Source organism: Colobus angolensis, unplaced genomic scaffold, assembly GCF_000951035.1.
Source record: "Colobus angolensis palliatus isolate OR3802 unplaced genomic scaffold, Cang.pa_1.0 Scaffold17, whole genome shotgun sequence".
NCBI classification, from domain to species: Eukaryota; Metazoa; Chordata; class Mammalia; order Primates; family Cercopithecidae; genus Colobus; species Colobus angolensis.
Genome location: NW_012114821.1, coordinates 8,189,709 through 8,212,147, shown reverse-complemented (window position 1 = coordinate 8,212,147; position 22,439 = coordinate 8,189,709).

Genomic DNA, 22,439 nt, shown 5'->3' with positions numbered 1-22,439 from the left:
GGGTCATTCTTATGATTCTGTCCTTTCTTTCTTATTGGTGAGTCTGTTGTCCTTCTTGGCCACCTCAGCCCAACTCCTGTCTTCTCCTTAAATGGGATCACACTTGCTCTGGGGATCTTTGATCCCAAGGGCTCAGATTCCCATGATAGTGTGTCTGTGCTGCTGTTTAACTTTCTCCCATACATTGTTCATTCTCTCACTAGAGGAGAAATCAACTGTAGTCAGAGGAGTAATTAGCTGGCTGATTACGGCTGATCTATTAATTGGAAAGTGCTGTAGGCCCTATTTAAAGTGATCTGACCTTTTTTTTTTTTGTGAGGCGGAGTCTCGCTCTGTCGCCCGGGCTGGAGTGCAGTGGCCGGATCTCAGCTCACTGCAAGCTCCGCCTCCCGGGTTTACGCCATTCTCCTGCCTCAGCCTCCCAAGTAGCTGGGACTACAGGTGCCCGCCACCTCGCCCGGCTATTTTTTTTTTTTTTTTGTATTTTTTTAGTAGAGATGGTGTTTCACCGTGTTAGCCAGGATTGGTCTCGATCTCTTAACCTCGTGATCCACCGTCTCGGCCTCCCAAAGTGCTGGCCTACAGGCTTGAGCCACCACGCCCGGCCTTACAGTATCTTTAAGCAAGGATTCAGTGATGTTTCTAGCTAGTGGAAATGGGATATATTTTACTGGTGAAAATATTCTTCCCCCTTCACCATGATGTTTAGTGAATGCAGCTCCACATTCAAACTGCTACGCCCTAAGCCTGTTATTGCTTGTATGTTCACTTGATTGTGTCTGTCACTAGACTATTAGTGTTATAAGGGCAGGTACTTGGTGGATTTTATCCTTGAGTCTCTAGAATCTGTCTCACTGCCTCACACAGGATAGGAACTCAATAAATGTAGGTAGACTGCTCTAAGCTTCAGTGTTTGTCCTTTGTACAAAGAGGATATTAATGGATACTTTGTTAGGTTATCAGGCGTTATCTCAAAGAATGTATATAATGATAGTGGTTGTTGTCAAGACATAAGAAGAAGATAGTAAAGATTAAGTGCCTTAGATATTCTGATTAAGCTGTGGGAGTAAATTCTTATGGTTGTGAATGACTAACAATAAATTAATGAATAAGTGAATGAATGGATTGTTGAATAAATTACAGAATCATTTAACTCAGAGGTAACCTTTAAGTCCGATTTATTTGATTACTACACATATTAACTATAGCCCAGTATGTCTTCTTTCTTAATGAAACTCACCACTTACTCTCATTTGCAAATTGATGTCACCAGCAAATTACTATTCTGCTTTGAGAGAACATTGTAGCTTTTCCCCCACTTCATAGTGGTTACTAACATTTCTAGATAAAAAGAAATATCTTGGGGATGCTATCATGTGTAGTCGTTTGTTAAGTTGTTTTACATTTCTTTATGAATAGAGAAGAAACTAGTATGCTGGGTACTGTTAATTGGTTGTTTTTACCTTCATTTCAACCTCCTTCTAGTTGGAGAAGCTAAAAGGTTAAAAATGTCATTTCACAAACTACATTGAGCCAGGGTTCTGGATATAAAATAATGTTCTATGAACTGAATACACTTGTATGGACCCAGATACCAGATATAAAAGAAAGACCACATTTCAACATCATTTGATTTTTTCTGATGCCAAGAAAACTCACAGACATGAGAAGTTTCCTTCAGCCTCACTCCAGGGTTCATTCTCTTTTTACCCGGCTAAAGGGGGACATTGTGAAGACCCCAGTGACAGGATCGTCTTTTTGACTCCTGAGTAGAAAGTATGGGCATGAGTCCAGTAATTGTGTCTAAAGTAGGGCTCGCAGATGGGTGCCTTCTGCATTGATGTGGGAATCATTCCTAGACACTAAGCCTGTAAACTACTGCTTTATGCCTGGTATCCTTCATTAAATCACTTCCTGCTTAAAAAGACCTGGAGTGATTTTTTAAATGTATTTCACGGAACCCTAACCAAAAGGTAAAGTGTAATATTGAACATGAGTCTAAAAAACACCTGCTAGGCTGGTTGTGGTGGTTCATGCCTGTAATTCCAGCACTTAGGGAAGCCAAGGTGGGTGGATCACTTGATGTCAGGAGTTCTCGAGGCCAGCCTGGTCAATATGGTGAAACCCCATCTCTATTAAAAATAAAAAAAAAAAAAAAATAGCTGGGTATGGTAGCTCATGCCTGTAGTCCCAGCCACTTGGGAAGCTGAGGTGTGAGATATGAGAATTGCTTGAACTTGGGAGGTAGAGGTTACATTGAGTCGAGAACGCGCCACTGCACTCCAGCCTGGTGACAGAGCGAGACCCTGTCTCAAAACAACAACAACCAACAAACCAAACAAAAAAAAACTGCTGACCCTGGAGGTAGCAGGTCCAACTGCATTTTCACCCCTTCACTAGCATCTCATCAGTCTCCAGAACAGCTCTCTGTATACAAGAGCTGCTTATATGTTCTTTTAAAACATTCTCAATGTGTAGAATATATGGATGATACGTACTCTCATAGACCGAGAACATTTATACCTGGATACAAGCATCTTTTCTATCAAGGCTTGTTAGGCCAAGGCATTCACATGCTTGCTCTAGAAGAGTCTTCACTCATTAAAGAGTTCACACATACAAGGACCATAAGATCCACAAGCAATATCGCTCTATGGGCATCAAAATAATTCAGATGGCTGCACATTTTTTCATCTAGTTGAAAAGCCAGCACTTACTTAAACATACCCTTATTTTTTCATTCTGATATTTAATAATATAGTCAGAAAAACAATCAATGTTTTCAGTATATTACCATCTTCACTCTTAATTTTTTTCCTTTGTGATACATTTCTATAAAAGTTGCTCAGGTTAAAATATGACTCGTTAAAAATGAAATCACTTTTCTTACTCTCTGTTCTCTAACTTAACAGTGAGTCTGTGGTGAAGAGAGAAATACATTAATCTGTAAAATGCATGATTCTATTGCAAATCTTCTCCACAATCCTCTTCTCTTCTCTCCTCATTGTAGCCTTGTTCCCTGGCAACAAATCCCAGAGTAGGGGTTGGTGGAAGAAAAAGCACCTGTTTTTTCCCCAAAAATAACAGCTGATTTCAGTGAAGGTAAGATCTCTAGTTAGCAGAAGAATGTCTTGTAAATTTTTAATTCATTATTTCATCATAAATTGTTATAGAAAATTAATGGCTATCTATTTTCCATTATTTCAATATAGTTACTGTTTTTTCTCTAAATTTCTATATGAAGATTGTCTATTTTTTGTCTTTCTTATAAACTCAGATTTTTTAAAATCTTGATTTTTAGACTCTCTGCCTATAGAACTGCTGCTTAGACCAAATTGGTCGGTTAGGCCATGGAAGCAGGACGTGGGCCAGGGCCGTGGTGGTCGCTATGGACAGTTACTGTTTTGAGACATCAAACATGAATATATACATAAGTTACAAAATTCGCCCAGTGTCATACAAATACATATTTAAAGAATCATGGATCCTCGGTCCTTGACTCTTCCACCATGACATTCTTTAGAGAAGGCAAATATAGACACACGCACACACACACACGCAGCACAAGTTATTTGTTTTTAAAAAATCAAGTTTCCCCAAGGCTATATCCAAATACAGTATTAGGTTTTTAACATCAGTCCAGGAAGCCTGGAGACATAACATGGATTTGGGGCAGAAAGAAAGAGGATTGGGGGGCATACTGGGTGTTTGGTTAAGCTTAAGAACTTATTTTCAAACTTCTTCTAATGTATTTTTTGAGATAATCTTAAAAGCCAACATTAAAATATCAAAGAGGTACCCCTCCTGCAGAACGTGCTAGAGAGAACCACTTTTGTAGCAAATCTTCTCTTAACAAAATATAGTTTATGACTGAATATATGGAATTCATATGTTCACAGACTGTTTTTCCTTTTCCAAAATAACACCAGAAGCAACTATTCTGAAGATCCTTTTAACAGGCAATGAATATGCTTCCTGAAGGCACTTAGATCACCAGAGATTCCTGTCTGAGTTGAATTTCTTGGAACATAAAGGCACAGATTCTGCCCTCAAGTTGGTCAGGATGCATGAAGAAAGCACAGATGTGACATGGCACTCTGGTGACTGCGACAGACACAAAGTGCCAAGAAACCGAGTGTGGAGACAGCACTTAGAGAGAGGACAAACTCTGTCCAGGTGGGGCAGAACCAGGTTCTCGGGAGCATTGACATCTGAGTTTGTACTTTGTGTGAAGAAGGAGGGAAGTTAGTTGTCTGACTGGAGGGTGTGGAGAAAGGGTTTCCCTGGATAAGGGTGACATATGTGGAAAGGTGAGCAGTGATGAGCTCTTGCAGATTCTTAAGGACAAGTGAAGAAAAGTCTAGTTCGAATGGGAGCAGAGTAAGTACTGGTGAGGGGCTTTTTAATGTTTTTATTATATGTTGTTTTCTATGCATCTTTATTTCCGTTTATTTGAGATTTTAGCTACTTAAAAAGCCTATTTCTAATTCAATAGATTTTCTAATCTTTCTGGTAATGTAGCTTTGGTATTTGATAGCTCAAACATAATCAGAAATTTATTTGGTTCTGAGCACTGTTGATTTTAAACTCCAATTTGCATTTTTATTTAATTATATTTGATAGCTATGCCTTCCTTTTTATATTACTGTATTGCTATCCAAGCCAATATTCACCCCTTTCCTGAATACCTTGAAATCCAAGTGCAATCTCTAACAGAAATAAAAACGTTTGGACAAAACAATTTCAATGCACCATTCCAGGAAGGAGGATGGAGGGGAGGCAGAGAAAAATCTGGAAGAGAGACTTGAAATACTACTTTCTCAGACCTAGGAATTTCAGGGTTTGAAAGCGGAAGCCAGCAAGCATTTAAAGACTGCCTTTGTTAAAAAGAGAAGCTCTAGGGGAAATGATTCCATTCTGGGTATCTTATAATCTCATTTTAAGCGAATGACAATTGCAAGTTCTCTTTGGCACTAATTGCCTTTCTCTGATCAAGCTCTCCCGTCTCTAACCCTGACAGTCTGTCTCCGGTCAAGTTAATATCTATATCTGTATTCTACAGCTCTGACAAAAAGCTTGTCTGTGCTCAGTGGGTAAGTTTTCCTCTGAGAGGAGTGACTATCTCACCACAGCATCTGCATTTGGAATCATTATTTCTTCAGCAAGGTGAATCTCTGATTGCTGGATATTGGATTGCACTCATGGGAGATTCCGTGCCTTCCCTTTTGGTAGATTTAATAATATTTTGTGCAAGAAGATAAGTCAATAAGAAACTGTTATGAAATTGATGACAAGCAACGTATGGTATGAGCTGGCATCAAATGTGAATTTGTAAGCAATCTGATGAATACGAGTTTTCACTTCTGCCCCTAATCAGTCAGAAAGTCATAGGTTTGAATCTCAACTTGATTTTTAATTAGGCAAATTAGCCTTCTGGTTTTTATGCCCTGTTCTTCTTTCCCTCTTCCCATTTTTAATTTTAGATGATGTGACTGTTTTGCCTACTGGGCTGTGAGTATTTTGAGAAGATGGATAGTGCCCTAATGATTTTGTATCCTGTCACCCAGCTCAATGCTTGTCCAAGTGTGTCCATGTGATATATGTTTCATAAATGAGCAAATCTATTCTATCATGTTCCTCCCATTCACTTTCTAATACATGAGAAAGATTGATCCAGTTCCTCAATTTTATTGAGTGCTGTCTTCTCCCCCCATCTCCACTCCACCACTCTCAGGAAATACTGCTTTGCGCATGCATTCACAGATCTTCAAAAAGAGAACAGTTCTACATTACACCCAATATTGCTAATCAGCTGTATGGGTAGATAAATATGGCATCCTTACTTGAATTAGTAAAACAATTTGTGGGTAGGGAAGTTTGTTTCTTCTTTTGAATTTGAAACAAGAGCACAATTTGTAGTTAGTCCTTCATACAGGTATGGGGTGTCAATTATTACTAATGGGATTAATTTTCAACACTTTGGCGTTTGGTCCCCACAATGACATAACTTTCGTTAGTGTGGAAAGTAGATAATTTGCTTACACTTCATGGTGTTTATTGTCAACTTGAATTTTTATTTCCAGCACGGTTCTCAATACTTCATCTTAATTGCTGCTGATGAAGCAAATGACAGAGAGGCTAACTTGACTTTGTGTCACCAACAGGCTCTCTTAAAATTTTAAAACCCACTCACAGGGTTAGACAGATCATTGAGGCAGGAGATTAACAAAGATATTCAGAACCTAAATTCAACACTTGACTAAATGGACCTAACAGAAATCTACAGAATATTCCACCCATTAACAACAAATACATATATTATTCTCATCAGCACATGACACATACGCTAAGATCAACCACTTGCTTGGCCATAGGGAAATTCTCAACAAACTTCAAAAAATGAAATTATACCAGTCACACTGTTGGACCACAGTGCAATAAACTAGAAATGAATACCAAGAAGATCTCTCAAAACCATACAATTACATGAATGTTAAACAACCTGCTCCTGAATGACTTTTGAGTCAAGAATGAAATAAAGGCAGATGTCAAAAAATCTTTGAAACTAATGAGAACAAATATAAAATTTACCAGAACCTCTGGAACACAGCTAAAAGAATGTTAAAAGGGAAGTTTATAGTGCTAAACACCTACATTGAGAAGACAGAAAGATATATAATTAAAAATCTAACATCACACCTAGAGGAACTAGAACAAGAGCAAACCAACCCCAAAGCTATCAGAAGAAAGGAAATAAGCAAAATCAGACCTGAATTGAATGAAGTTAACAAGCAAAAAAAATACATGCAAAAGATCTATAAAACCAAAATTTGGTAAAAAAAATAAATAAGATTGATAGACTGCTAGCTAAATTAAAAAGAGTAAGAAAAAAGAGAGACTATCCAAATAACCACAAACAAAGATGACAAAGGTGACATTATGATCAATCCCACAGAAATACAAAATCTTAATAATACCTTCAGAGACTATAATAAACACCTCCATGCACACAAACTAGAAAACATGAAAGAAATGGATACATTCCTGGAAACATATAGCCACTCAAGATTAAAGCAGGAAAAAAATGAAAGCCTGGAAAAAACAAATGAGTTTGAAAAGTGAATCAATAATTAAAAAAAAATAAAAACTTACCAACCAGAAAAAGCCTTGTATCACAGCTGAATTTCAGCAGATGAATAAAGAAGAGCAAATTCCAATCCTACCAAAATTATACCAAAAAAAAAAAAAAAAGTAGGAAGAGGGACACCTCCCTAACTCATTATATGAGGCCAGCATAATTCTGATACCAAAACCTGTGAGAGACAAAATGAAAAAAAAAAAAAGAAAATTTCAGGTAAATATCCCTGGTGAACATAGACTGAATTTCAGCAGATGAATAAAGAAGAGCAAATTCCGTGGGGCAGTAAAAAAAAATAAAAAAAAAAAAAAAGTAGGAAGAGGGACACCTCCCTAACTCATTATATGAGGCCAGCATAATTCTGATACCAAAACCTGTGAGAGACAAAATGAAAAAAAAAAAAAGAAAATTTCAGGTAAATATCCCTGGTGAACATAGACTCAAAAATTCTCAAAAAAAATTAGCAAATTCAATCCAGCAGCACATCGAAAGGCCAATCCACCACAATCAGGTAGGCTTTATTCCTGCAATGCAAGGTTGGTCCAAGATATGCAGATCAATAAATGTGATTCATCACATAAGCAAAGCTAAAAGACAAAAACCACATGATTATTTCATTAGATGCAGAAATGAATTTTGATAAAATTCAATATTCTTTTATGTAAAAGACCTTAAAAAACTAGGAATCAAAGGAACATGCCTCAAAATTAGAAGAGTCACGTATGAAAAACCCACTGCCAACATTAGGTGGTTTAACTTAGAAGAGTCATCTATGAAAAACCCACTGCAATTCCAGTGAAAACAAAACAGATACGTGGGACCTAATAAAAATAGGGAGCTTCTGCACAGCAAAAGAGACTTTCAACAGGATAAACAGACAACCTATGGAATGGGAGAAAATATTTGCAAAGTATGCATCTGACAAAAGTCTAATATTCAGAATCTATAAGGAACTTAAACAAATCAACAAGCAAAAAAGTAAACAACCCCAAGGGCAAAGGACATGAACAGATACTTCAGAAGTACGTAAGAAACTACAAAGGACAATGAACATGAACATGTATTTAAAAAGACATACGTGAGTCTAATAAGCATATGAAAAAGTGTTCAAAATCACGAATCATTAGACAAATCTAAATCCAAACCACAATGAGATACCATCTCAAAACAGTCAAAATAGGTGTAATTAAAAAGTCAAAAATAACAATTGTTGGCAAGGTTGAGGAGAAAAAGGAATGTTTATAAACTGCTGGTGGGAATGTAAATTAGTTCAGCCAATGTAGAAAGCAGTTTGGAGATTTTTCAAAGAATTTAGAACAGAACTAGTATTTGACCTTGCAATCCTACTACTCAGTATATACTCAAAGGAATGTAAATCATTCCATTGAAAAGATGTATGTACTCTTATGTCCATTGCAACACTATTCACAATAGAAAAGACACAGAATCAAATTAGATGTCCATTAGTGGTAGACCAGATTAAAAAAATACCTTACATATACACTATGGAATACTATGCAGCCACAAAAAAGAACTGTCATGTCATTTGCAGCAATGTGGATGGAGCTCAAGGCCTATGTGAATTAATGAACAGGAAACCAACTATACCACATATTCTCACTTGCGAGCAGGAACAAAATATTGAGTACACATGCACACAAAAATAGAAAGGGAAACCCAGGGCCTACCTGAGTATGGAGGGTAGCAGGAAGATGAGGGTCAAAAAACTACTAATCAGGTACTATGCTCAGTACCTGGAAGTATTTGTACACCAAAGCTCAGCAACACACAATTTACTCATGTAACAAACCTGCACATGTATTCCCTGAATCTAAAATAACCAATTGTTTATAACAATAGTTATAATAAAATAAAAGTTGAAAAAGAAAAACATATATTTAATTAGAGGCCATGGAATGAATCCATTATTAGTAAAAATACTACAAACCACTGCTCAGTAAAATCAGAGATGGCACAAACAGAAGAAAATTTCATACTCACGGATATGAAGAATTGACATCATTAAAATGGCCATGCTACCCAAAGCAATTTATAGATTCAATGCTATTCCCATTAAATTACCAATGTAATTCTTCACAGAACTAGATAAAACTATTTTAAAATTCATATGAAACAAAACAGAGCCCAAATAGCCAAGACAACCATAAGCAAAAAGAGCAAAGCTGGAGGCATCATGTTACCCTACTTCAAACTATACTACAGAACCCTGTTTAGTAACTAAAACAGCATGGTACTGGCACAAAAACAGACACATAGACCAGTGAGACAGAATACAGAACCCATAAATAAGACTACACATCTACAACTATCTGATCTTCCACAAACCTGACAAAAACAAGCAATGGGAAAATGATTCCCTATTCAATAAATGGTGCTGGAATAACTAGATAGCCATATGCAGAAAATTGAAACTGGATCCCTTCCTTTCACCATAAACAAAAATTAACCACTGAACATTAGAGAATTGCACATCAAAATCACAATGAGATATTGTCTCAAACCTGTCAGAACGGCTATTACTAAAAGTCAAAAAATAACAGATGCTGGCAAGGTTGTGGAGAAAACAGAATGCTTATACACTCTTGGTGGGAGTGTAAATTAGTCCAACCATTGTGGAAGACAGTGTGGCGATTCCTCAAAGACCTCAAGACAGAAATACCATTAGACCCAGCAATTCCATTAATGGGTATGTACCCAAAGAAATATAATTTGTTCTATTATAAAGACACATGCATGCACATGTTCATTGCAGCACTATTCACAGAGCAAAGACATGGAATTAACCTAAATGCCCATCATTGTCAGATGGGATAAAGAAAATATAGTACATATACACCATGGAATGCTGTGCATCACTAAAAAATCATGAGACCATGTGTTTTCCTGGGACGTGGATGGAGCTGGAGGCCGTGGTCTTTAGGAAACTAACACAGAAACAAAATCAAATACCAAATACCGCATGTTCTCACTTATAAGTGGGAGATAAATACTAACACATAGACACATAGAGGGAAACAACACACACTGGGGCCTATGAAGAAGGTGGAAGGTGGGAGAAGACAGATCAGGAAAAATAATTAATTAGTACTAGGCTTAATAATTGGGTAATAAAATAATCTGTACAAGAAACCCCCATGACAAGTGTTTACCTATGTGACAAACTTGCACATGTACCCTGAACCTAAGATAATGGTAAAAAGAAATACACAATTCTTTCAATTAATTATCAAGAATAGTACCTATCAAATGTTAGAAGACCTGCTACAGCAAAGATTTCAAGATCAATAGAATACAGCTTCGGCTTTAGAGGAAATTATAGGCTAGTCAGGAAGACATATATTTAAAACAATCATTAGTAGCCAACTGTCTGATTCAGGGACTGCACAAACAGGGTTCATGAATTACGCTCAGGGGGTAGGAAATTCAATAAGGCTTCACAGAGAAAGACCTGCTGAGACTTTAGGATCAAGACATGGTTCTTGGGTGCACTAAACTCCCAGAATTCACCACTATACAATTCAATCACATAAAAAAAACCACTTGTACCACAAAAGCTATTGAAATTTAAAAATATTAAACATATAAAGTTAATGTAAGACAAAAAAATATGTTGTTCTCAAGCTGAACAAGGAGTACAAGACATTACAGAATGAAAAAAATACATTTCTGCAACTCTTAGCATTAAAAACAAAAGCATGCATGTTCTTGGAAGTCTAAGTAAGTGAAGTGATTAGAGTGTAGGTATATACAGACAAGTGAGTTTAATTGTAGAGTTTCATAGAATAGAGATCACAGAGGAATTTGAATGACATGCAGCAGAGTTTCAATTACATAAGGATCCAGCACAGCTGTGCCTATTTCTCTGCTTTCATGTTGGAAAATGAATCCCATATCTTTCTAAGTATAGGTAATAGATATATGAAAGTTTCTGAATATGGGTTTCTGGTCAATAAAGATTTTCATTCCAGGGTGTTTAATTAGTTTTACAACATCCCCATGCCTGACTTGGCTTGGACATAGCTGACTATCGGATAACCATAGCAAGGACATATACAGCAAGAATCCATTGAACACTTTATTAAATAATCACTGAGGCAACTGAGCATCTGGTCTCATGAACGTGGGCTTTAGGACCTACTCTGCTGCTAGTTAAAAATAAAAAGATAAATAATTCACTCCACGTGGAGTTTGTAAAATTAAAAGAAGGAATCAGATTTGTATTGGCAGCATGGTTAAAAAAGTCATTTCCTAATGCTTAAGTGGGAGATTTGTCACAACCAACCTGATAGGAGGCTTTGCTTGGAAGAAGTTATGGCAAGATGGAAGCAGAACTCACAAGGCAACCATGAGCAGGACTTGAGATGGAGCTGCTACCTTTGATGGAGCTTGAGGGCCCTCCTTTGCGAAAATCCCCTCTACTTCCTGTGAAACACTCATGCTCAGGACAAGTGCCAACCATTATTTATCATTGCCACTGCATTGTTGATTTTCTTCATTTAGAGTTATAAGAAAAGTGAAATACTTGCTGAACTTAACCTTCCATTAAGCGTTGGGGGTGAAAAAGGGTAGTTCTGGCTATGCTGTCTATTTCAAGAAAATATAACTGTAGCATATATATGTATTTTTAACTGAGAAACATTTCTCTGATTTCAACATGCAAATAAAGTGCTCACGGGCCCATGGAATTAACATGAGATAAAATTGTGAGCCCACGTTGATTTATTCCTTTCCATACTAACTCAGTATAGGAAATTACTGCAATAGAAACTCTCTGGACATCAGCCTCCTCTTTGTGCCCCAGGTTCGAGGTAACTTACCTATCTCCTGTCTGGCCTCTGGAGCACTATAAATACTGCTGTCTCACAAAAAGAGGTCTCATCCTGTGTTCTGAGCAGAAAGGGTCAAGTAGCTACCAGGCCTGGCCTCCAGCAAGTTGCTTAAATTTTGTCTTTGGTGTTTTTGTCTTTAAAATACAAAGAAAGTCCTACTTGTTCCATTCTATGAGATGACTTTTAAATACCTAGAATGACAATACACAAACAGTAGAGTCCATCTTTTCCCTTATTACATTATTTATACTATAGCTAAAGCAATATACTTTAGTTCACTTGAGGATCTTAATAATAAACTATTTGCTACTATATATGGGTGGCATTTTATTAGTAAGCTCAGAACTGCCAACTAGTCTAAATAGATTTTTTTGTTTGTTTAATTAACCAAAAACAAACACATGATTCTTTAATCCCTACCCAAACACAGTTTTACAGATAAGGAAACTGAGACCCAGGAATCATAATTAATTTGTAATTCCATATTCATTCTATTGCAAATCCTGTGCTTTTATTTTGTCAAATGGGTTCCTGACAAACAACTACTAAACAGTGTGTCAGGATTTGAACGAAATATGAATTCTAACCCCATGGTGTTAGCCATAAGGCTAGACTCCAGTTTTACAATTCTTTGTGCCTAGATTGGCTATTGAATACCAGGATCTAATATGTAAGTAAAGAATGCTTTAATGAGTGTATAGATAAAATATATCCATAAAACATATATACATACTATTTACAAACATATGTACAAACACATATTCATGAACATTCTATGATTTTCTTTGGCAAATATTCTAGAATTTAGCACAGCTAAAAAACATTTCAGATATATCATGTATTGTGTTGGCAGTACCATCTTAATAGCTCTCCTTTGTTTATGTAATTTTGAACACAAAGAAATATTTTCAACTCACTTCAGGCTTATAGCAAAAATAATCCCACGTTAATAAACTGCCACAGCCATCATTTACTTTGACAACATAAAAATCATACATGTCATGAGATAATTTATATATATCATCTCTATTAATAGTCAGTTTTCCTCTGTGATTACCTCATGAAGCATGCCTGTTCATCTTTATCTTATAGAAAGGAAACTGAGGTTCAGGAAAGTTGGCTCATTTATCTAAGGTGTCACAGCTAACAACTTTCAGAACTATATCTTCAACCCAGGTATCTGACTCCGAAGATATTCTGCCTCCAACTTCAGTGCACACATTCCCTGCATTGATGTTGATCCATCTCTTTGGGATGGCAAATGTCCATCATATGACACAGATTTGTTGTTTGAAATGTCCAAGTGTGATTCGGAGACCAGTCTATAAATAAACAATCTTGGTCAAACTGTCCCAAAGCAAGATATGACTATAGAAATAGAGATTTTCCATTGTGGCTTCAAAATTGTTTTCTGTACGCTATTTACTCTCTCTGCCCACTTTCCAGCTCACATGCTCTCAGAATATCAGACTAGATAAAGGTTGTAATAATAAATCCTGATATTTCTGTCTCATCTTGGCTAAAGCAATGAAGCAAGCTGACATTAAATTTTCCTTCTTTCTGCCTTCTTTCTCCACTTGGCCCTTCACCTGAAAATTCCCAGCTCAATTTAACTGAAGGTTGTACTGAGAGACCAAAGGCTAAGACATTTGTAGCTTAATGCATGACATAAATGATGGCAGAACTTTGATGAATTGGACAAATGAAACACTCCATTCTTTGAAGGAATACCTGTCTAAACTGTCAAGGCCAAGGTGGGGGTGGTAGCTCTAGCTTATACACTGCTTGCTAAAGTCTTCAGCACCTGTGTGTAGTGATGAACACTGAGAGCGCCCTGAGATTAACCAAAGGAAGTGCTTCCGAACCATAAGAGTCAAGTGGCACCTGGCCACACAGCTGTGCAATCTTACTTACAATGTCCTTCAATCAATGCTTTCCTGAAACTCAGCTTCCCCCTCTGCTAAGTTAAGACTAAAATATCTGTCTCTGAGCATCACTGGGATAAGGTTTTCTAGCTGTTTTGAAATGGTCAATTTAATAAATGAAACATAGGTGATCGTTAAATGGTAGAGAACATTATTGCTGTATTAAGTAATACATATATGCAATGTAAAATAGTATATAATCGTAGTAACTACAAAGTGCCAGTTCAGGTTGAATTAGGGAAGACAAGGTAACAGAGAAGTCTGATGTGGTGGGGAGCAGTATACCAATAAAATCAGTCAACAGAGAAAGAACAAAAAGAAGAATTGTATAGTGGTTGAGAACTAGGATTCTTGTCAATCAGATCCTCTTTCTGCCATGTAACACTTGAATGACCATGGTCGAGTTAGTTAACCTTTAAGGGTCAGTTTCCCTATCTTTGAACTAGGCACAATCCTGATTTTATCTAATAGATTTTCTGCAACTATATATATATATACACACACACACACACGTACAAATTAATTCAGATTTTAATATATTAAATAATACATGTTTATATAGTCTTTAAATATATGTGCATATATTTAATATACAATATGTATTAAGCACATATTTAAATCCATGTATATTAAAACATTTATGTAAATCACTTACGTATCTGACACACATTGAACCCTCAGCCAACATTACTTATTTCCCATTATTTTTCATTAAGGACTACATAATAACTGACACATGATCAAAATATTTAACCTAATTCTGTCCACTGGCTAAACCTCTAAATTCATTTGTGTTTTTCTCTAACCCAGGATAATTTACCTCATACGTCATGGCTAACTTCCCCTACGGTGAGGAAACTAGGAGAACCTGGTAGAAAACAACAAGGCTTCTTATAACTTATCCTTAACAATCTCAGAACATCACGTTTCTTAAATTCTATTGGCCTAGCAAGACACTGAGGCCAACCTGAGTTCAAGAGAGCAGAAACTGTATACTACCTCTCCATGGGAGTGGTAGCAAAGAATTTATAGCTATCTTTAACCTATTGCAAGGAGCAAACCCACAGCGAAAAGCTGCATTACCCTACTTGGGCTGCCATAAGAAAATGCCATAGTCTGGGTGGCTAAAACAACAGGAATTTATGTTCTTACAGTTCTGGAGGCTGGAAGTAGAGAGATCAGGGTGTCAGCAGGGTCCTGTTCTGGTGAAGGCACTCTTTCTGGCCTACAGGCTTCTGACTGTGTCCTCACATGGCCTTCCTTTGCGAAAGCTCATTCTTTCTTCTTATAAGGCTACCAATCTTATCAGATTAAGACCACATCCTTATGATCTCATTTAACCATCTTAAAAGCCCTTTCTCCAAAGATGGTCACATTGGGGGTTTGGCTTCAACATCTGAATTTTCAGGGGGCACAATGCAGTCAACAGCAACATCAGAGAAATGAACAAGATACACATAACATTTCTGGAGCAATTGTATCCAGTCATGCCTGAAGCTACGTCTACCACCAGAATTCCTTAATAATGAGAACCAGTAAATTATATTTTGTTTTACGTAAGCCAATTCTGATGAGCTCTTCTGTTATTTGTAACAGAAAGTGTCCTGGTTGATACAACAGGCAACTTTTTAGGGCCACCTTACAGGTCGCCGAGGGCAAGAATGGGATTTGTTAGAAGAAATTAGAGTCCTCAAACAGAAGCACACACAGGAAATAGTGACTTAATAGTGACTTAATCAGTGATTAAGCAGGATCGAGGACATAAAGCTACAATGATTTAATTCCAAAAGGCAATCTGTTTCTAGCTTGAAGCTACTTTTAAAACAAAGGATATGAACTTTTTAATTTACTGTAGAAAATCTTAAAGGCACATACCTGAGAATCAAAAGCAAAAAAACACCACAGTTGAATCAAAACGAGTTCTAGAATGTAACACAGATGCCACTTAGAGACTCTTGAGTTTGATTAGAAATGAATTTATTCACAAGACTGATTATATTCAGTTTCTTCTCTTTATGGAAGAGAAAACCAATGGCCAGATACTCAAAGCAATGTTTGCATCCTGGAGTACAAAAACACGAGCTTTTACAGTAAAGACCTTGACTCATATTTAACTTAAGCGTAATATTTTCTGCTTTTTGGAAAGCAACAACTCTCCATTTATTATAACCCTGTCCCCATTCTGATTATTCACTTTGAAGGAAGGACAATCAGGGTGAGTCAGTAGCCCTGAAGGCAAAGAAGAGGGTTTTCAAGCACAGGTAGGGAAATAAGGGAGTATCTCCAAACAACAAAGGTGACCTGAGGTTTACTAAGGTAAGATGCCGAGAATAGATGCCTATTAATCCCTGTCGCACGGGTCACAGGCACCTCTGTCAACCAAATGTGTGGCTGTGTACCTAACGGTGTGTGTTCAGCCAGGATATTAAAGCAGAGAGAGCAATACATCTCCCTGCCGCCCTTCCTGCCCCTGCTGAATGCATTAGGTCAGCATCCCACTCTGACTGCAGAGAAGAAAATGACATGTGCATAGAACAACATGGAAAGGAAATAAATGTCCTTGAGGAGAGACAGATGAGAAAGATTATTTCATATGGTATGTTAAAGAAGGGAGAGAAAATTCAGCAGGTTTATGCTCTTGGGACCTTAATAAACTGACTAAAAATAGAATAATTATCCTAATAATTCTCATATGATAGTTTTCTCTTTGAAGGATACTCCTTAGCCACTTCTTTCATAAAAAGAAATCACTTCTTTTTATATAAGCACTAATCGTGTTATATATTTGTTAACCTATGTTTCCCCCCTTCATTTCCTCTCTCTCTCTCTCTCTATATATATATTTCTCACATAAAACACATGTAAACTAAGTATGGATGAAATTAAGAAATAAACACATGATTACATATTGTTATAAGTGACTTCATCCTCCTTTATTTCTGCCTTGTATTGTTTCTCTCTGTTAAATCCCTGATTCAAAATTTGCCAAAAATTCTGCAGTTTAAATGTCATGGGCTATGAACAAAAAGAATGAATGAGATAAAAATGTTTGGAAAGGTGGGGGGAAAGTCTGTACATTTTAATAAAAATTCGAATTTGTGCTCGCTTTGGCAGCACATTTACTAAAATTAGAACGACACTGAGATTAGCATGGCCCCTGCACAAGAATGACACGCAAATTTGTGAAGCGTTACATATTTTTCCAATTTGTAATAAAGATACTTTTTAAAATAAAATAAAAAAACCCTCGAATTTGTTAGAATGTTTGGGGAATTGGGACTCTGGAGAATTGGATTTTCTGTCTATGAAATCCCTTATTTCAGTTCTGATCAGAATGATTGCAAATACCTAAGTCCCTAGTCTTCCTTCATCAACTAACACGATTGCATCTTTGCTTAATGAGTCTGAGTTCTTTGAGATCTTGGGCTCATCAGTGTTCACTATGTGGAATTTGATGTTGATATAAATGTTTTAGGAGGCAGAGTTTGTTTACTTCTGAGTTTAGAATGCAAATACCAATGAACTTTTATGGTTTGGGTAGAATCTCAATATACTTATATATGAAGTATCAGAAAATATTAGAGAAATTCGATAGTAATATAATGTCTGTGGTTACCTACTGCTTACTGTGTATCAGGCATTGTGGTAAGTTTTTCATATGCATTACCTCAGTTATCTCCGAAAACCACACTAGGAGATTGATGCTGGGAATCTCTTTTACAGAAGACGAACTGCTGGGCTAGAGCAGAGCTTCTCAAAAATTGTATTCTTTCAGACCACCTGGGGGATCTAATTAAAATGCCAATTCTGAATCAAACACCTTGTTTCAGACCTGAGATTCTGCATTTCCAACAGTTTCCTAGGCAATGTCAATGATAAACACTATGAGAAAGATGATTTTACATGATATGTTAAAGAAAGGAGAGAAAATTCAGCAGGTTTATGCTCTTGGGACCTTAATAAACTAGGAGAAATGGGGACTTTGAAACTTTCCAGCTAGACTAGCACTTGTGAATTCAGATGACTACCCTTGACCACCATCAGGTTTAGCAAACACACACGAGGCTGCTGGGATTCCTTCCCGGTCTATGGCAGACACAAACATTGTACTCCAGCATTCTCTCCTTCCCAGCCAGAAAAATGAACTCACATTTCTTCTCAATAAAAAAAAAAAATTCCAAAATATTCACTGGTAATAAACCAATCAGGATAGGACTGTGACATGAAGCTTCTTTTCATGATGCTACAGTTTCTACTTTGGCCAAAAGGCTTACATGTCAGTCTTCCCTGAAAAAAAGTAAATCTGTTGTTTCTAAAAGTATTATTTAAAATGAGTTCCCTGAGAAGCATAGATTCTTATAGTGATATATAAAAACAAAAGGAGAAAATAATATCTATAATCTCACTACTCAGAGACAAGGACTTTGCAGACATTTATTCAATCATTTTCTTGTCCATGAGGTTTTTTTTGCATAGCTTTGATTGTACAGTATATAAACTTTTGTGTTCTGATGAAATATATTATTTGTATTTTTAAAAATGAGTACGTACTACTCTATAAAGCAGATACATCATGAATTAAGTGAAAACTGTCTATGTGAGCTTCCACCCCTGATTTTACTGTTAACTGGCTAATTTTACTCTTCATGTAAAACTGGGAATCATGTATTTCTGCCAGGCTTTTCTTCTGTACATCAATTTTATGTCAATTTATTGACTAGAACATTCTAAAGTAATTCTGACTCTCTTTCTGGTTTTGTTTTTCAATTTTGTATGTGCTTCAAAAGACGAGGACGGCCTCTTGTAGGTGTACATTTGGCACAGTTTACATTTTCTCACGGATTCAGCTGCACACATGATCTATACTTCCTGCTATCTGATACACATTTGGTAGGTTTTTGTTTTTTACCCAAACACATATTCTATCTCAGAGACCGTGCTGTTACACAAAAAATTCTGTTTGAAGAGAGTTCTAGGTAAGAAAGAAAGTAAAATAATCGAAATAATTATCCTTTCAAACCTTTCATTTAAAAAAAAAATTATCTCAACATGAATTCTTTTCTTGATTTGTACTTCACCATCTTTCCCCCGCTGCCCACGACTTGATTAAAACACAAGAATGTAATTATCTGTTAATTTGGAGTCTGAACTGATTAAAATAGAACTTGCACAGGTCAGAGGTTATCATGGTGCATAATTAATTGTCCAACATCATCTTAATCAACATCTCTTCAGTTTGAGCATCCTGCATTTCTTGGACAGTAAGGGGGAGGAGAGATGTGTGATTTAATCAACTATGCCTGAGTTGTCAGAAATGGATTTGGGAGGCGTCATCCCGCAGTTATTAAAGAAAGAACTGAAGTGTTTCATCCTTCAGAGACAGGTCATGCATTACCAAGTTTGTAAGATACAAAGCGCATTATTGAATACAAGTCTTCCTGCACGTGGCTAGCTTCAACTTGATTAATAAATTGAAGTATTAGATCTGAGAAGGAAAGGTGTGTACATCTGAATGTAATCTAACATTATATGAATTATGAGCCACAAAAAGCCATTGACTTTTATCAGTGTTTGATTTTTGTGCTATTACCAATGTGCATCAAAATATAGAATCTGTCCTTTTTAAAAAAATCACAATAATGTCACATTTTCATAAACATGCCACAGGTCAAATCAAATAATAATAGAGAATGTAAGTTTCAGGCAAAGTCTGGCCTTATACATTCAAATAATAGAGAATCCTATTCATGCTCTAGAATGCTGCATGGACTATCCATGGATTTTCAGCATAGGCTCACAGAATTAACATGCCTTTTTCTCTTATTTAATTAGCATAACAATAGGTTAAGGTCAAGATTATTATCCATCTTACATAGGTGGAAACTGAGATTTAGAGCAACTAACTCTCTTTATTACTGACTTGCTAGTAGGAAGTGGCCCAAGTTGTAACCTGTGTCCTTTGGTTTCTGCCAATCCTGGATATGGTGTGAAGTCGGCTACAATAGACAAGCATTTCTGTGTTGCTTGATCACACTTATACATTGCTTTGGTTATTTCATCAGCTTCTTCTCTTTTTTTTTCTTTCTTTATCTCCCCCAATTTGCCAAAGATGTCTGCGTCATAGAGTCTTTGAACAGCAGTGTCACTAGAAATTTGGGGTTATTTTTCCTGAGGCAGAATTATTGCTGGTTTTCCTTTTTTGCTGATCTGTCTTTCCAAGTGAGTATGAGTATCTGTGGTGAAGTTTGTGTATTTTCTTTAGGATTCTGTAGAACTTAGATAAACATCCAGCTCATAAAATGCCTAAAATGTGTTTGTAAAATGAATTAGTAAAATCAACAAATGTTTGAGTGGATTGATGAACAAACAACACATAGATGGATGAAAATATGAATGGTTGGATGAAAAGATGGATGAATGAGAGAAAACTCGGCAAGGTCCCAAAGGGAAATTGAGAAGTAGAACATGTTGGGTTAACCCTGTGATTCAGCGGTGGGTAAAAAAGAGCTGCAAGTTGCTATAAAATGTTGAAGACTTTCCAGAAGCCTCTCCACTCTGTTGTCAGTTGTTTTATCACCACTATTATAACAGAGGAAGCCTTAAGGGTGATCATTTTGTTCCAACATTGTAATTATTAAAATAATAGTTTTTTAGTGTTTTGTCTTTTTATTGATGCATAATATTTGTACATATTTATGGTGTACATGTGATATTTTGTTGCATGCATAGAATGTCAAAAGCAAGTAAGCTGAATGCTGGATACTCCTAAAGTTCAGGCAAGGTTGGAAATACACAGAGAAAGTCAAGGGCATAAAAACAGATAGACCATGAAATGGGTTTGTGGGAGAGAACAAGACAGTGGCAAAGTCCAGAGAAACAACTGGGAGAAATTTCACTGACCTTTAGTATGGTTATTTCACTAGCAGAAAACTCCAGACAGATTTCATAGAGAACTAGGGTCTCTGTCTCTCTTGTAGACCACCACATTAGCATTTCCAAGTTACAGGGCTACCCCGAGTAACGTACAAGTTTTTGTGGATTCATTAATTAACTCGTAAGCAAGTGAATTATATTTACAATTATCAAGTGCTTTTTACAGAGAGTAAGGCCTTCAACATCCTGCCCACCACTGTAGGTTTGTAGCCCTGCCCTGCATCCCTGCTCATGTCCATCTCCTTAGCTTTCAGTTAACCAGGAGACTTTCTGATTCTCCAGAGTGGACTCCCCATCCACCATTATATATGCTTATATTTTACCACTTCTTTAGAGTATTCCCTACATTTATTGATACTGATTTGCTCTGAAGTCTATAAACCACAATGAAGACAAGAATAGTTGATTCATCAAACATTTACTGAGTACCTCCAGTGTGGCACAGAAGATTCAGCAGTGAAGAAGAGCGAAGAGGTGTTTGAGCTCCTGGCGCCAGCATTTTATCAACTGTTGGGACTGAACATGTTCTAAAAAGTGAAACATAAACTTGATAAATTCAGAAAATGAGCAATTATAGAAAGAGAATACAATTATGGGAATGGTGATATATTAGAATTTACCAAATTTTGTTTATCCGTTTATCAGTTGATGGACATATGGGTTGTTTCAACCTTCTTATTATTATGAGTAATGCTGCTATCAATATTTGTATATGAGGCTTTGTAAAGACATATGTTTTCAATTTTCTTGGATAAATGCCTAGTAATGGAATTGCTGACTCATATAGTGACTCTAGATGTAACAGTTTGAAAAGCTGACAAACTGTTTACATGGAGGCTACAACATTTAACATTCTCACCAGGAGTATTTAAAGGTTTCCATTTTTCCTTATACTTATCAACACATGATAGTTTCTCTCTTTATAATTTTATCTATCTTAGTAGACGCAAAGTGGTATCTCCTTGTGATTTTGATTTTGATGTAACTTTTAATGGGAAAAACTGCTTGTAATTTTCCATTAACCTAACAACATTGAGTGTCTGGTGCACCCCTTGGCATTGAATGGTGAGGTGAGCCCTTTGAGGAGTAGCTGAGATGAAAATGATAGAAGAACTAAGGAAAGAGCATTCCTTACAAAGAGAACATTTTCTTCCCATTCAAAAGCCTTAACAACAAGTCTAGCTTTGCAGGTCTGGGTAAGACATTCAGATTATGTTTTAAATATGATACGAAGTATGTCCCTTAAAGCTCATCTTGTCAACAGAGTGGAGAATGGGTTGTTGTGGCTCAAGGAGAAAAGTGGGGTTTGTAGTATCTTCTCATTAGTGTAACTCTAATGATTAGGATAATGCATGGTCCAAAGCTCAGTAAATGTTTGTTAAATGAAATAAATGAATAAATTATTCTCAGAAAGTTTATTATCCACCATTTCAGGTCATTCACATTTATAAAACTGAAATATTTTTACTTCCTTCCTCAGTGTTTTTTGACAAAGAAATAAATCAGATTATATCCAGAATCATTGACTGGTTTGGAGAAAATTTCTCTCACCTTTCTCATTCAGAATACCAGTCTTCTTTTTTTTTTTTTTTT